We start from the raw sequence: 18,297 nt of genomic DNA, 5'->3' as shown, positions 1-18,297 counted from the left end.
TTCAAGAATAACTTAAGGAAGCATCTTATTTTCAGGTTATACTAGAAGAAGGCAAAAAGCAAAAATTTCTCCTTACCTCTAAACTTTTAACCTGCCCTTTAAAAAATACTAAGGATTTAACCTCTCTTGGACAAGTTCTCAAGAAAGATGGTCTATTAAACAAACTGATTAACAGAAATTCATTGATTCAGAGACTGAGTTCTTTCCAGAAAGAGACAAGAGACAGAATTTCAAATTCCAGAAACAAAATCCACATAAAACGAGAATACAATACGAAATGAAACACACGTTTTCTTGAACCTACGATTTATACTGATAAGCCCCAAACTAAGTTCCAACAATCACACCCCCCTAAATTTTCCTCTCAAGAGCAAAGACCACATGTATGTGGACAGCATCTGTGGGTCTTCTGAAGAGTTGTTTTCCTGGTGAGCTTAAAGCTCGAGTCAGGTGCTAATCTGTTTCACCACTTATTAACCAGGAATATATGAAAATATGCACCCAAGCTTTGAGACACATTAGCAGGTTCAGCTCTTAAATTTAAACGTTTTTGAGGAGCAAAATATTTGAGGCCAAGACTCTGCATACTACGCAAGTGAGGGGCAATTCTTATTAGAATCTAAAAAGGTTTTTGCTCTGAGATTGCTAAAATTATTAAAGTATTTAACTAAGAAAAAAACGGACATTATCCCCTTCAAAGAGATTTGTTTGAAAAGTATCATAATTCTAAGAATGTGTTAAACCTAAATTTAAGGAATACATACATCGAGTACTTTTTCTACAGTCTCTTCTTTCACCGTTAAATAAAATTTAAAGTAAGTTCTTATTATTAACATCATTTGTGAAAAAGAAAAAATCTATCTCTTCATCTTAAAACAACTTAGAACAACCTTAGACATGTGGGGCTTAACCCTAAATAAATTTCTGGAATAATTTTCAGGGTTTACACATGTAAGCTACAACATTACAAAAAAACACCCAACTTATCCAAAACTCTTAGCACAATAATGGAAATTCCATATTGTTAAATTTTTTTGTGTGTGTGAGGAAGATTAGCCCTGAGCTCACTGCTGCCAATCCTCCTCTTTTTTCCGAGGAAGACTGGCCCTGAGCTAACATCCATGCCCATCTTCCTCTACTTTCCATGTGGGACGCCTGCCACAGCATGGCATGCCAAGCGGTGCCGTGTCCGCACCCAGGATCCCAACCAGCGACCCCTGGGCCGCTGAAGCCGAACGTGCGCACTTAACTGCTGCACCACCGGGCCGGCCCCGTAGTATTGTTAAATTTTTAAATGTACTTTTGGGCAGAAAAAAAGATATTTAAAATAGTAACCCTAAAATGAACTTTGAGAAAAAAGCAGACAAATAAAATAGGCCACGGTAAACTGCCTCAAATGCTGTAAAAAAAAAATCAAAAGACAAAACAACTACAGTGTCTTAGAATTTTAGTGGGGATCAGTCCAGTTCTCTCATTTGTTGGCACATGACATCATTGAAAAAAGCAAAGGACTTGCCTGGGGTGTGAGTTCTAGCACTTGCAGGCTACGTGATATTAGATAAGTCACTATTTTTATATCTCCAATTCGTTATTTATTGGAGTGTTTTAGGAGTAAGTGAAATAATACATGTAAATTTTGTAATTTATGTAAAATCACTCAGAAAACTATAGGGCAACATCCATATTGTAGTTCTTATCATTGATGTGGTTTTAGAAACTGAAGCTCTGAGGGGCCAAATGACTTGCCCAAGGTCACACAGTTAGTTATAAAGAACTTCCTCCCACAATAGTTACAATTTAAAACTATAAGGAAATATTTAAAGGAATCAAATAAATAATCTACAGTACAAAATCTGCTACTCTTTCAGCTACTATTAAAGTAACACGATGCCATTTTCAGACCCTTAAATTTTCTGATTTAATTCATTCTTTTCCTGCATTACCTTCATGGAACAACTTGGTAATCTATGCATTTCACAAAGACATCTGGGGATTTCCCAACACTTACCAGGGGACTACACTGCTAAATGCATGATTTTCATGCTCCAAGTGCTGCAGTGAGAGACAGTTCTAGCAACTATACATACAATAACCAAGTAATGAAAGATTATTAATCTTCAAAAGAAATATAAGAAATCCACGTTGCTAGGTTCATTATCAGCAACCTTAGCGAGTCACTCTTCTGTATTTCAAACTTTCACAAAATGTAACTATATAAGCCCAACTGCAGTGTGCTCCAAAACAGAGTACTACTGAGTGTCAAACAGCAATTTAACTAACTCTGCCAACGTTTACAGTTTGCAAGTACTTTCCAAAATGACAGAGAGCATTAACTCTTTCCCTATGATCTTGTAGGTGGAATAAGAGAAAGAGTAGTCAATAGAGACAATACTTCCCTCCAAGAACTTTCTTTTCACTTGAAAAACAGGTTGACTTCCTGAACCATGCTTAAAAAAATAAGTACCCATTGTTTAAATAATCCAGACAGTTTAGCCAAAAACAAAAGCCATCATTGTTATGTTAAAAAACTCGGCTTCTAACTCTGAACTTCCGATTCCATGTAAGGGCCCTAAAAGATTCTAAGGAAAGCCAAGTCGAGAACGCACTGGGAAAGAGATGCTGCAAGAGGGGCTGCAATTGAAGTCCTTCTTGCCTCTCATCCGGCTCCCATCATCCTGTTTAAACCCGTGGGGTTCCTGAAAGTGTAGTAATCAAGGTAACCGTATTGGCTTCCCAACAATTTAGACTTGTCTAGAAATCAAAGGCTAAGGCAAAATGTCTACAAACAAGACAACAAAAGGAGCTGCAATTAAATCCATGTCTGGCACCGTGGCCTCATAAGCCTGGACAGCCCTGAAGAGAGAGGGTACAGGAGACACCACACGACACATGACCAAGTCTTCCTGGGAACTGGGCCCAAAAAGCCATTCATCACACATACTTTTCCTTTCACTGTGGCTTTCTCCGACGCGCACAGATTCCAAGACAGGGTACAGGCAAGAGCCATCAAACCTACTCCTTCCGGACAATGTCGTCTTTGGAGACTAGGTCGCCAAGATTTTAACACTTTCTTACCCCCAAAGATAGAAAAATATCCTTGTCAGGTTGAGCACTTTAAAATACTGTTAAATCACATTTAGCTCCCAGTGACTAAGAATGCAATGAAGCTATCTAATGTCACTTCCTAAGTGACATCTAATTGTAGAAATAATAAATGTGTACAATTTCTTTCTCTACCCTTATCTCTAGGGTAACCAGTTATTTGAGAACTTCCAAGCATACCTTTACTAGTAAATTCTATTTTACTCATAAATATCTTAACATTTGAAGATTTTTATTTTAATGGCAGAATTTTAGTTCTTTAGTGGCTGGTTTGTAAGTATTTGTAAGTGATGAAGCAATAGGCATAGTTTTTCCACAAGAGAACCTAAGTGAATCCAAGATAAGTATTACAGATAATAATGTTTACATACAAAACATAATAATGAAGACATTTTAGAAAAATACATGAAATTCTGTGTTTCAAGGAATTATGTACTACTAGGACCACTTATCAAACAAAGCACTATTTCTTTTACTTATTCATTCATTCAAAAACCACTTCTATGCTATCTGTTCCAGAAGCAAAGAAGAGTAAGACATAATTCCTGCTCCCAAGAAGCATCTAAGGCAGACAGGCCAGGTGCACAGTTTCAGCCTTCCTTTCAAAAACCAGTCGCATTAAAATGTTAGTGAAGGATCAAATGTTCTGTATTTCATGTTCTGGAGTAAAATAGTTGCTTAAAATCTTGGAATAGTTCACACTCTTCTTCTTATATTAGTATTTGGTTCATGGAGAAATAGTCAACAAATTTCAAAATTCTTCCAAAGGACGGCAATGTCTATCTCCATCCCTCAGTATTATAACTAGGCACAACTCCAGCGTTAGAAACCAGAGAGAGTTTAGGTAATCAAGACCTAAAGCATCTGCAGTGATTAGAGGAGACACAGTTCCTAGTGATATCAGTGATCTGATAAACCTGCAACTGATGGGCCTCAATGTCTTTTCCCCACTACCCTCAAATAAAATACATAACAGGCTTTAGTTCCTCCCTTAAAGTCCTCCCAGTGTACCACAGTCAGAGCAAAAATCACTCACTTGGAGTTCTTCACCTCCCAGGCTAAGAGGGGGCTCCAAAACTACTGTGCAAACTCTTCTATTAAACGAGCTCAGCCAGCTCTGGCCTCAGATGAACAGGCTTAAGGGTGACCCTGCTCACACCCTTCCCCTCCCCCGTCCAGCAAGAAACCCCTCAGCGGTAGGCATCTCAAACACGCCCTCCAGCAACCATTTCTTAGCATTCGTCTGTCTCCAAAATGCTTAGTTCTAAGAGTCTGAAAAATCAAATTTCTTAAACTACAAAGGTTTATTGATGAATCAATTGAAAATAACACCAATAACCACAGACAGTATCAAAATCACCCTGATATTCTAATTGTTTGAAATTCTGTTTTGAAGGTTTCTAACTTTTGGTACCATCAAATATGGTTCCATCATATGAGGAGGCCACAAGAGAACAAAGAAAATTACTAAGAACAACTAAAGAAGATGAAGAAACATCGAAGAGGCATATTGAGCATCTCAGCAGCTCTAGTAAAAATAGAGTAACACTTCTCCTTTGGGAATTTATTCCAGTTAGATATCACTTCTGCTGGCACATTTCCCTCTGTGTCTACTGCTACAAGCTCTAAAATACCAAGGTCTTGATGCTGCATTTTAAAGACATGCACACATAATTACCACTGTTTAATTAGCATAAGGGATTTAGAAATGTGTTTACGTGTTTGTCTCCTTCTCTAGAGTGTTCACTCTTTGAGGATAGTGACAGTTTACTTTTTTTTTTTTGAGGAAGATTAGCCCTGAGCTAACATCTCCTGCCAATCCTCCTCTTTTGCTGAGGAAATGCTGGCCCTGGGCTAACATCCATGCCCATCTTCCTGTATTTTATATGTGGGACACCTACCACAGCATGGCTTGCCAGGCGGTGCCATGTCCACACCCGGGATCCGAACTGGCGAACCCCGGGCCACCGAAGTGGAACATGAGAACTTAACCACTGCGCCACCGGGCGGGCCCCCTACTTATTATTTTTGTTTTCCTAGTACCTGGCACACATGTGGCATTCAATAAATGTTTGTATAATGAAAATAAAGGAAATGTAATACAATAACTGTTTAAAAACATTAAGTACCTACTTTGGCAATAGCACTGTAGAAAATACTGGTGGACTCCAAAGAATTAGGCAACACGATTCTTACTTTTAAGAATGCATAGGGAGAATGTCCTCAGGCTGGTAGGACAGACTAAACCAACTCAATTATTCATTCAAATAGACGTGAGCCCATTTCTGCGTTAAGGGCTGTAGACAGAGATAAAAGACAGCTTCTGCCTTCAAGGACTTGCTAGTCTGTCAAGAGCGGATGATTAAGTTAAGGGAATACAGTGTGTTGCCTGCTATGCTAGAGGAATAAACGTGGAAGCAGAGCAGAAGGCGACTCACCCAGTCAAGGAGAAAGGGTCAGGAAAGTCATTGCAGAAAGGATGACAACTTAATCTAACTTTTGAAGGGCGATAACTCAGGGTGAGGGGGAGACAGTGCCGGCAGAGAGAATAACACATACAAAGGCGCAGAGGTACAAAAGAGCATGGCCTGGAGGAAATCACAAACAGTCCAGTATGGCCCAGGCCCTAGCTGATGTGGGAAAGGGGGCTAAGACATGAGGGGAAAAGGCAGAGGCAGATCACGAAATGTCTTAAATGCCTTCAGGAGTTTGAAGTTTATCCTCAAGGAAGTGTGGGCCTCATCCTGAAGACTACAGCTCGTCAGTGATACTTTCAGGCAGGAGAGAAGCATGATTGGATTGATATTCTCAAAAGATCACCATGACAGCAGTGGGAAGTCGAGACTACCTTTAAAACCAGAGGCAGGAAGAACAGTCACAAAATGACTACATTGGCACCGGGGACTGAGACAAAGGGCAGAGTCCAGAGACAGAGGCAAAATGGACAAGGTCTTGACATAAAGGTTAAGGGAACGGAAAGAATCAACAAAGACTTGCAGGTATTCGGCTTCAGTTGATTACTTTTATGGTGATATTTACCAAGATTGGGAATACAAGCAGGAAGACAGGTTCAGAGGAGTGAGAAGGGAGATCACTTCAGACACGAGAATTTGAAATGTCTCTCCAAGGTGTAAGGTATAATGATCTGGAGAAAACACATTTGATTCAGTGAATGTATGAAGGCTGAAAGCATACGTGTAACCACGATCTCCCAGGGAGAGAGAGTACTGAAAGAAAAGGAGGGCCGATGGCAGACCCCTGAGGAATACCTACACTTAACAACAGACAGGGGAAAGGGAAGCCAAGCGAGGAGAGGAGATGGAATGGCCGAGGAGGAGGAGCTTGCACAGTAAGTACAAAACAGTCAATGGAAGAACACACATCAAGGGACGGTCAAGTTGGGTAAGGACTGAAGCTTGGGATACAGCGGGATCTCAAAATTGGGAGGCCGCCTGTGACATTAGCAAGGCTGATTTCCCTGCAGTGTTAGAGGCAGGGGGAGCCAAACTGCAGTGGGTTGAGGTGTGATTAGAAAGTGACAAAATGGAAATAAGCATAGACTACTCTTTTGGAAAAACTTGGTTATCTGGGAAAGGAGAGAGAGGGCACAGGTAGGGAAAGACTAGCTGGGGAGGAGTATTTGTTCAGTTGAATGTGTTTATATGTCAAAGGGGAACACAGCAGCAGGGAAGAAGACACTGAAACTCCTCAAAAGCAAAGCAGTAATAAACGGAGAAGGGACGGGTGGAGGGGTCAGCACTGGGGGGGAGTGAATACAAAGCACAATGGAGAGGGATTCTCTTCCATTGGGAAAGCAGCTCAGCAAGGATTTAGTTGCTGAAAAGTTTACAGGCAGGAGTAAGCTTAGAATTTTCTCTGAAATCACAGGCAAAACTGTGTTTATACGGGCATCTGTCAAGTGAAAAACACAACAGATTTCTTCAGATTCTCAAAGAGGCTCACAACCTGCAAAAGTTTTAAGAATGCAGCCGTGAAGGAAATAGATCATGGACAACGGCTGATTAAGAATAAATGGGAGGGCAGCTGCCCCGAGGCCGAGTGGTTGAGTTCGAGCACTCCGGGGTTTCGAGGGTTTGGATCCTGGGCCGGGACATGGTGCCACTCGTCAGACCATGCTGAGGCGGCGTCCTACATGCCACAGCTAGAAGGACCCACAAGTAAAAATATACAGCTATGTAGCGGGGGTCTTTGGGGAGAAAAAGGAAAAATAAAATCTTTAAAAAAAAAAAAAAAGAATAAATGGGAGGAGGACTAATGCGGAGAAGTGGAAAACCGATGAAAGGATTGGTAAAAACTGCTTTGGTTGGAAAGGAGTAGCCACAGCAGGGCCAAGACAGAAGACAAATGAAGTATCAGAACCTTGTAAATTCTGGGATGCCATGGTCAAACCTGATTCAATAAACAGCAGGGGGCTCCCAGTGGTTCTCAAATGTAGAAAAGGTGTAACTGTGTTTGAAGTTTATTCTGGAAACAGTATATATATACACACACACACAAACAGAATTAGAGTACGAAAGAGACCGAATAAAGAGAGACCAGATAGCAGTCTACAGCCATAATTCATTGTGATTGGCATTCAGTCACCCAACAAGTATTTACTAAGTATTGTTAGGCACTGTTCTAGACTCTAAGGAGACACAGGTGAAGAACTGATGAAATTCCTGCCCCATGAAGCTCCAATCTAGTGGAAACAGAAAATAAACATGTGACAAATAAAGAAAGAAACTAGGGCAATAGGATTGATGAGGGTTAGCTATGGGGGCTATTTTCACTGTCCTTGGGGTGGTCAGCAAAGGCTTCCCTAAGGTGATGGTTTACCAAGGACTGGCAAACTACGGGCCACAGGCCAAATCTGGCCTGCCACCTGTTTTCGCTCAGTCCATGAGCTAAGAATGGTTTGTAACATTTTAAACGGTTGAACAAAATCAAAAGAATATTTTGTGTACATGAAAATTATATGCAATTCAAATTTCAGCGTCCATAAAGTTTTATTGGAACACAGCCACGCTCATTCATTTAAGTATTGTCTGTGGCTGCTTTTGCACTACAACAGCAGAGTTGAGTTGTTGCAATTGAGACCATCTAGGCCTTTGCAGAAAAAACTTGCTGAACCGTGGTTTAGACCTAAATGATGAGAAAAAGACAGACAAACATAAAGATCTAGGTGGAGTAGTATTCTAGCTTGATAGTAAGTGCAAAGGTCGCAGGCAGCAACAAGCATGGCAGGGATGACAGACAGTAAGGCCAGCATGGCTCTGCAGCAGAATGAGCGAGAATGAGAAGAGATGGCGCGGGAGAAGCAGCCCTGACCAGAGGCCAGATCAGGTATGGCTTTGTTGGCCACAGTGAGGAATCTGGATTTATTCCAGCAGTGCGGGAAGAAGGAGGGCAGGGAGAGAGACACTGACAGGTTTAGAGAGGAAATAAGATTTGATTGATTTACACTTGGACTACATAGTTGCTGTGTAAAGAACAAACTTCACTGAGGTGAGAACACAAGAGTAGTCCAGTCAAAGGACTATAATAGGTAAGTCTGGGGGGTTGGTGATAGAATTGATGAGAGGTCGTTAGATTTAAGGTATTTTGGAGGTGTGGATAGAATTTGCTGATGAGTTATTTGGACTATGAATAAAAGAGAGAAATCAAGGATAACGCTTAAATTTTAGGCCTAAACAACTAGGTAAATGGCAGAGTCATTCTGAAACAAGGAGAGAGAAGAAAATTAGGACTCTTTGGACATGGTAAGCGTACAATACCTATTAGATATCCGACTGCTTCGACGCATACCTGTTTCCTTGCCTGGGAATAGTAGTGGCTACCTCAGAGGGTGAGCAAGAATCAGGTGCGGTAATACATATGAAGCACTCAGAATACTGCCTGGCCCACGACAAACACTCAATAAATGCTAACCACTCATTATTATTATTATTATACCAACGGAAATGTCAAATAGGGCAGTTGGTTACACAAGTCTGGGAGTCCACGGAGTAGTCAGGGTTAGAGACAAAGATTTAGTATCATCAGCACATAGATGAGGCCTGTTAAGATCACCTAGGAAGAGTGTGAGGATAGAGAAGGTAGCCAAAGGTAGACTTCAGGGGACTCCAACATTCAGGAGAGTTAAGCAAAGGAGGGAAGCCATACAGAATACTGAAAGTTAATAAACAATGAGTTAAGAACAAAGCAGGTAAGTGCAGTGTTACGGAATCCAAGAAAAGAGTGTTTCAAGAAGGGAGTGGTCAGCTGGTTCAAAGGCTGCCCAAAGGTTTCACAGGATGAGGACTGCGAATTATCTATTCAATCTAGCAAGAAAGAGGTCCTCGAGGACCTTGACAAGAGCTGTTTCGGCAGTCACGGGGATAAAAGCCCAAGTGCAGTGGCTGAAGAGGGGATGAGAGGTGACAAAGTGGAGACAGCAATCACACAGAGCACTTTCAAGGAGTTTTGTTGTGAAAGGGAGCAGCAGAGAATTGGGTAGTAGCTGGAGGAGGATGTGAGGTCAAGGGTTTTTGAACAGAAGGATTATATTAAGACAGTCTGACAGTTTTATATGTTGATGAGACCAATCCAGTCGTGAGAGAGAAACTGCCGATGCAAGAGAGAGCGGATAACTGCAGGGACAGCCCTGAGGAGACGAGAGGGGACAGGATCCAGAATACAAGTAGAAAGTGGTACTTCTGCAATTGTAGGAGGTGACAGAGGACGTGGGAGTACCTAAGTTCCCTTTTAACAGGAAGAAAAAAGCTATTAAATACCTTGAGAACATTTAAAATATCTTGATTCACATATGACACTTGGTATAACTGACTCTCAAGAACCAGTAAATCAGTAAATGAAGACTACTACTTGAATTGCTCCCAAGAACAATTCTGTTAATATTAATTTTGAGAGCTTCAACCTTCCAATTACCAATTTTTAAAGTATTTTGCAAAGTACTATAATTTTAGTACTCATATTCATGCTGTATTTTAAGCTGAGCTCAGTAAAAAGAAATTAGACAGTAAGTTTCACGAGGGACGGGACTCATTCAGTGTTAACGCCCCAGCATCTGGTCACCAGCCTGGTACATAAAAGATGTTCTTTGAAAAATGAATTAGATTTTCCAATCTCTCTACATTTCTCACTCTGTAGAGTGCCATACTTATGAATGCCATTTAGGGGGAAGATGAGCCCCTTTGCAAGTACTTTTTCATCATTTGTAACGGAAGAAAATATAGTGACGCCTGTAAATTATTTCCAAAAAGTGGACTATAACAATAATGTCGTTGAATCTATAAGAAGAGAAAAATACAACACACACAAGCATAGTTGAATACACAGACATCAAGAGACAAAGTTCTCAAGCCAAGACGGTTTCTGAAATCAACTAGTCCAGAAATGTACGCAGTTATTGGACTAACATCATGGCCTCTTGTCAACAGACTGGCAGGGGCAGGGCCAATGCCAGATCTCTCTGGTTATTGGTGCATCAAAGAGAACAGTGGTTGTTTGAATGCCTAACAGATAGGAAGAGATTTAAACTGTTTTAGATATGATCGCTGCCTGATATTGAGAAATGTTAACCCACAAAGGCAGCTAGGATTAAAGAGTTCAGAAACAACAATAAACTGTTCTTCAATAACAGTAGTTGGTAAAATTTTCACCCACACAAGAATGAAATCCAGTTTTAAAATATTTAATTCAATTCTACCTAGCAACTGTCACCTAAAGACACAAACGTTACCTACTTTGTAACTAGAGAAAGTAGTACCCCCTCGTCCTCACTCCATGTCAACAAGAGCAAGAAGCAAAGATACTCAAAACAGCTAAGCAAATGAGACAGGTGAACTCCACCCATCCTGCTTCAGAAAAAGGAGTCATAAAGTAGCCCATTTGTCTTTAAAAAAAAAACACAGCAAAATGAACTCACTACATCAGATAGTAAGCTATACCGACTCTTGGCAATGCCCCAAATTACTTTGCAGGATCTTAAAAAACAAAAACAGAACAAAACAAACAAAAATCAAAAAAGGTATATTTCCAGATCCCTAAGTTGCAAGCCTGAACTGGTTTATCTGCTTGCTGAAGTAGAAGAAATAAGTCCACTTAACTGATATCCTAGAGAAATTCAGTTAATCATCACAACCACAGGGTTTATTCTTCTCTGTTTAACGGGAAAGTACCACAAAATGACCAGATCCAATTGAATAGGCTGGAAAAATTAAACAAACAAACATCAACATTATTTTCAGAGATGGTTCTTTTTATTATAAGAGGTTTTGGTCCCCTATATGCCAACTTTAAGTAGTTAATTTCATTTTGAGCTATAAGCTCATTCAACTACAAGTTTCTACTATAAAATTTCAATTTTTTTCTTCTAGGTTGTTGTTCTTATCTTGGTGCCAAAAGTCGGGTTGCATCTTTCCTTCTGGGAAGATGGGCTGTTGAATGACCGACCAATAGCAACGAGAGTCACACTGAGGAGCTCACAACTTCCTTCCCTCTGAAGGTAATAGGGTAATCTCTCCACAGTCAGTTTTCTGAAGGAGCAATTGTGAAGTTAGATGACAAAAGTGAACATTCCCCTTGACAAAACAACAAAGCTACTAAGTCAGGCAACCCAATTTTGACCTAATATTTTTTAGGAACTAATGTTCAGAATATGAGTTGGGAAGTTTTGTGTTCTTAATATCTTGAAAAACCAACTGATTCTCTTTTGACTACCACATCATATTTGGAAGTTTGCCATCACATTCTGAGAAGCCTACATTATGTGGCATTAACTTATTAAAAAAAAAAAAAAGTCCCTGGTATTTTTTTATTACTCCAACACTAGAATCTCTCAAGTAGAATAAAGAATCATGAGAATTATTCTTTGCTTTTGTAATCTCTTGCTTTCTGAATTTATACCTGTACAACCAGCAATTAAAAGTTACGGGGAGGGCCGGTCCCGTGGCTGAGTGGTTAAGTTCACATGCTCCGCTTCGGCAGCCCAGGGTTTCGCCAGTTCGGATCCTGGGCACGGACATGGCACTGCTCATCAAGCCATGCTGAGGCAGCGTCCCACATGCCACAACTAGAAGGACCCACAACTAAAAATATACAACTATGTACTGGGGGGCTTTGGGGAGAAAAAGGCAAAATAAAGTCTTAAAAAAAAAAGAAAGAAATTTTTTAAAAAGTTACAGGAAAAGTATGAATCTCTCATATTTCCAATTTCCAGAGTTCCTCAAATGACATCCAATTTTACAATTAGGGAATCAAACTGCCCTTCGCTTTGCCACCACTTGCAGAATTCCTGCAACAATCCAGCTTCAGCTTTGAACTCCAGTCATTTTATGAGAATATCTGGTTAAAAGCATTTACTATATGAAACATAGAAAATATCCATTATATATAAATAACCTTAAATAAACCTAGTATCAATTCACCTAAAAGAAAGAATTTATATACAATTCTAGTAATAAACTCAAAAGTCCTAAAGCTTCAACAACCCAATCAAGATTCTGGAACTAAGAGTTGGTAGGAAAACGAGATGGTGTTAATATCAGTTCTGCCCAGACTTTTGGTAATCTATATGAATAATCCCAATTCACAGTTTTCATTCTGACTGTACAGGAAATGCTTTCTGCAACCCAACATATCTAAAAAGGTTTCATTCTGAGTGATGCAAGCCCTCCACACAGCCTCAAAAGCCAAGGGTCAGAGGCTTTTGTAATCCTCATTCACATGAAGCAAACTTATGTTAGATTGGAACGGATTCACAAAGCACTCGTTATAATACATCCACAAGCAGTGCTGACCTTAACAAGGGATATTCTGAAGCACGTCTCTTCAAACTCCAAGTGAAAATGGACAAAAACGCTACAAATACTTATTTGTTTCCCATATTGAGGCCACACCTACTGTTTTCCCTGGTTTCTCTTGATGTTTAAGATTTCTCTCTTAACTCCATCACCTAATTTTTATTCTCCTATAAAACCACGATAAAATCATTTCATACAGACAGTTCTCTGGAGCTTACTACTGAAAAGTTAATTATTGCCATAAATTGACAATTCAAATCAAATTCCTCTTAGGGAGCCTGTGAGGCTCTAGGACCCCTTGGGGACTATTAAAAAGTATAAAAAACATGATCCATGCCCTCTGGGATCTGAATAAAAATATAGATTCAAAGAATGAGAAGGTAGCTTGAGAGGTCATTTTATACATATACAGGCAGGACTGTACTTTAAAAATTCACCTCCAGAGAAGATCACAAAATTATTTTGGTAACTTTTTTACCATAACTATAATGATAACCAACATTAGCAACAAGTTCTCTATATAACTACCCCTTGCTTCAGTTTAAACCTATTTTTCTCTTATTCTAGCATCAGTGGAGATGGAAAACAGCTGGTTACCATTCCTAATAATGGATCCATTCAGGACTTTGAAGAGTTATTAAGTTGCCTCTTAACCTTTCATTCTCCCAGCCTTTCCTCATAGGACTGACTTCCAATCATATAATCATCTTCTGAGTCTCCTCAGAACCTTCTCCAAGGTCTCCTCAACCCTTTCAAGTTGAGTAACCTAGAAATGGAAACAACACTCAAGTAAGGGGACAATCAGTGCTAGAATTATCCATAAAAAAGACGATGCCATCCCATGAGGACACCGCAACAGCACTTTTAAAACCCAGTTACTACTTTTACAAAAATGTCCTTTGACGGCTCTTAGACTGTCCTCTGCCACACTTGTTAGTTTACTATTTTTTTAAAAATTACTCAAAATTATCCCGTTAATAGTTTAGTACAACGTAACAGCTGATGTAATGTATCCTTGCAAAGTATTCCTAAAAGTTGTGTGTATATCAAATTTTCAATTCAACAAACATTCGCTGATCACCTTCTATATGAAAAGTCACCATTGTAAACAATATAAAACATAAATGATGACTTAGAAATGGTCCATGTCTTAAGGAAATCACAATCTAATGGAAGAAAGACACAATCAAAAGTACAACATAAGGTATCCCAGAGTAAATTTGCTAAGGGTGGGTATAAGGTACCATAGGAAAACAGAAAAGGAGAAGTGAGTTTCAACTACTAGTAATATCTATGAAAGCTTCATGGAAGAGGTGGAATCTGGGGATCTGAGCTGAGCCGTGAAAGATGAATAAGTCAGAGGCAGGGCAAGATGGGAAAGACTTTAAGGCAAAGGAGAGGCATTAGCAAAGGTATAAAGGCAGGTACACACAGACTGAGGAGAACACCTAATAGACTGGTAATCCAATATGGCTGAAGCACATAAGTGAGAATGTGTGTTCAGGAGATAATGTTCAAAATGTCGAAATGTAGGCCAGGTAGATTATGAAGGGCTGAGAATTTTAAATCTTATTTTATATTCAGTGAGAAGTTAAAGGGTTTTAGGAATAAAGTGACATAATCAGACCTGTACTTAAGAAAACCGTTGGCAATCCAGCAAACACTGAAAAAGCAGGCAAGGAGACCGGTTAGGAGATTACGGTGATAATCCATGCAAAGGTAATGGAAATTTAAAGTAGGATGGTAAAATAGAAAAGCAGGGACAGATTAAAGAAACACTAGAACAGTATCATGGACAAGCCTCCGAAATTGATTAGATAGTGAGGGAAGAGAAAGAAGTTGAGAATAGCACAGCACAGAGAGCATGAATGAGCTTGCAAATAGACACAGGTTTGGATCTGAATTCTAGCTCTGCCATTTAATAGCCATATAACTTAAGGAAAACTATTTAACTTGTCTGTGCCTCAATTTCCTTTTCTGTAAAAGAGGGCGTATTAGGTATTTCAGGAAACCTTTTATTTTAAGAGACATAAAGCAGAACTATTTTTCCTCCTTAAGCATACTACCCTCTACTAGTTATTCTTAAACTTTAATCTGTTTTTGACTATTCTACTTGTGGTTATTTTTATTTCTCAAGTTCCAACCCCTAGAAATTGTAACCTACAACTTAGCATTTCTTCTATAATTAAATTGTTAACTGCGCTGATCTCTATAGATGAACACTTAATCTTCCCAAGCTGAACAAACGTCAAATAGTTACCAAGTACAAACTAATAGATCTGAACCTGGGGGCCAAGAACCCTGAAGAGCCTCAGCATTGTTGTAGGGGGTCACGAAGAACTGGTACTCATAAAAAGATAAGGAACACTAGTTACAGAGACCAAGAGTAGCAACTCCAAAAGAGCTGCCTTGGCCTGAAAATTATGCAACTCATGGAGGCACTGTACTCCTCGGTATCCTACCTGCCTATTTACTGTCTTGTTCTTTCTCCTCCCTATTTTGCCTTATCTCTAATTATGTTCTAGTTGGACACCAATGGTACCTACTGTTACCAAGATGCATGGGTGGCCTTTGGTTTGGTTCCACCTAGCTTACTGATAAACTTGACACCCTGACCAAAATCAAGAACATTCTAAAGTCAAGATTATAGCACTCCAGTAGGTATATAAGTGTACACATACACATGTATACCTCAAAGTAATAAAAACCAGTTATCTTGGTGGGAAAAAAAAATTACAGCACTTGTGTCCTTTCAATCTCTGAGTCCTAATAATAATTAGGGATTCCTGTGTACCAGGCAAAGTGCTAAGTACTTTGCATGCATAATTTCAATTAAGCCTCACAATAATCTTATGAAGCATGATTACTGCTAATTTACAAATGAAGAAACTGAAGCATGGAGAGGTTAGGAAACTTTTCCAAGGTCATTCAGCTAATAAATGGTGGAGCCAAGATTTGAATCCAGGCAGTCTAAATCCAGAGCCCATGGTCTTAATACCTCTTAATTACTGTGCTATACTATCTCACTATTAATGATTAGATAATGAGATTCTCCCCCTCCTTTGTAAAGGTATTTATATATGCACAAATTAAAAATCCTAGCCGGAGAGATTACAAAAGGATTTCCTCATTAACTAAGCTTAAAGAGACGTTATCCACATGGTTTTACTGCTTATAATTAAAGGCAATAATCTAGGGACAATGTTGCATGTTTGTGTTTGGTCTAAAAATTAGTCAACACTCATGGACGGACAAAAGTTGAATAGAGGGATGTGTAAATATTTATTCCTCCAGGTGTAGATATTTATTATAGATATTAGTGATTAACTTCCCCCCAGTTTAGAACTGAGATAGTGCAAAGGAGAGCTTAATGAAAAAAATATTCTCCAAAAACACTCCTCACAAGTAATATTACTCTCCTAATTCAAGACAGAAAGCCGCAATTACTTTGATGCTGTAAAATGAGAATGAAACAACGATGCTTCAGCAAAACATGTATCAGAAAGGTTGGATCTCTGTAAAACAGTTCCAACGTTAGAAAGGTTCAAAGCTCTGACTGCTGAAAGTCATCAACACATTTACACCCAAACATTCCAACCAAACACAAAAACAGAAATGCAAGAAAACAGATAAACTATACGGAAGAAACTCCTACTCCAGAAATAAATGCCAGTGGAATAGATCCTACTCACTGGGACCACACGCGGCATTGCTGTAGCGATAATTAAAGGTAAGCTATCTGGGGAAATCCCTTCAGTCTATTTGTCAAATAGAAACACAACTACTCATTTCAAAGAAAGGGGAATTTTCATACGCGGCATAGAAAACTGCCAACTAACTCTTACATTTATATCTTTAACTGTTTCCTTACAACTAAAACTCATTAGGGTAGTATATTCAACATCTAAAAAGTTAAACCAAGTTTAGCCTCTAAGAAGTTTCGTACTAATCCTACAAGGGGACTTATATCATCCAAAACAACTACAAATCACACAACAAAATTCTTCTTTCAAATGTGCTGGTCTTTCAAAGCAAACGTCTGGCGGTGGCTACAGCCTCATGGTTGGCTTCCCCTGGTGTGTAACCTGACGAAGTACGAAGCTCACTGAAATATTTAACAGTGCTGGTATGGATTTCTTTGGCTAGGTCGAGAAAAGCAGCTCATCCTTTTCAAAAACATAAAGAACCATTTTATGGATGTCATTCCCTTGGTCCGAGTGTCTGTGTATTTCCTCGGGGCTTTCTCAGAGACCTTATTGAGGGGGAAAATGAAAAGGCTAACAAAAGGACCCCTTCTCTCTCCCTATTCCCAACATAATCCACCTCAGCTACAGGGCCAGTAGCATCCACACTGTCATAAATACCAGCAATTAGAGAATTAGGCCATAAAACCACCCACTCAGGTATAAGAGCGCAGGCCTCCAGCTTTATTTAATGCATGCCATAAAGATCCTGTACTTCCTTCTTCAGGCCTTCTTCACAACCAATGAAGTGACAATAACAAAAAAAAAAGTAGCCTTTTGTCTGCCCGCTTCATATTGATGTGATCAATGAAAGCGTCTGGGTCCAGGTGAAGGATTTAAGATTCCTTTTTCTTACTAAAGACTGCGTGTCTTCTAGCATGACACATAGAGACTCATTAAAGGATACGCTGTATTTTGACCACTAATAGAATGGAAACTAAAGTGAAACTACATTTTCCAGAAAAATCATTTTACTTTATTCTGAGCCTACTCTAGAAGCCAATTCTTGAACTTCTCAAGAAATACTGGAGCCTACAAGAGTATTCTTAACTAACTCAACAATTTCTAGAACTTCCTGAAGTCTTTTCTAATCAAAAAAGTTAACTCAAGGCTCAAAGTTAACTTTCATTCAGCCTGTTTTAAAATCTGATACAATTTAGAAGCAATCAATAATTTCATTTGATTGAGTGTCTTCACAACATACCCATCCACAAAAATCACAAGTTTGTGATTTACTCCAAGATAAGATTTTATTTATAAGCTTTAAACCAATCTAGATAATACCCAAACACTTTTTAACAGTGAACCCTTTAGCTTCCTCTTTCCTACAAGTGCCTACAGGGTTAAGAATCTAATTAAAATGTAGGTACGTCATGTCAGACTCATTAGTAATTTAACCTTTCTTAATCCCTGAAAATAACATATGCAAACAAAAAGAAGGTCCCACCGCAGCAATCCTAGAAGAAATTCCTCCCAAAGTAGCGATAGTCACAAAGCTTCTCCCTTTCTTAAAGGTCTATGCCACTGGGCTCTCCACCTTAGCAAAGGAAGAATGGAAAGAGACAAGATATTCACAAAAGGCCTGACTGAAGGCCTTCAGTTAAGTGCTAGAAGGAAGCTGAGGTTCTGTGCCAACACTAGTGGAA

General features: G+C 39.3%; 1 protein-coding gene across 8 annotated transcripts in view; it reads right to left on the bottom strand.

Moving 5' to 3' along the window:
• KMT2A (lysine methyltransferase 2A) overlaps positions 1 to 18,297 on the bottom strand; it is an 80,531-nt gene that overhangs the window by 56,588 nt on the left and 5,646 nt on the right. The window lies entirely within an intron of this gene.

Source organism: Equus przewalskii, chromosome 6, assembly GCF_037783145.1.
Source record: "Equus przewalskii isolate Varuska chromosome 6, EquPr2, whole genome shotgun sequence".
NCBI lineage: Eukaryota > Metazoa > Chordata > Mammalia > Perissodactyla > Equidae > Equus > Equus przewalskii.
Note: the sequence above shows the minus strand (reverse complement) of the source record. Positions and strands in the feature narration are given on the sequence as shown.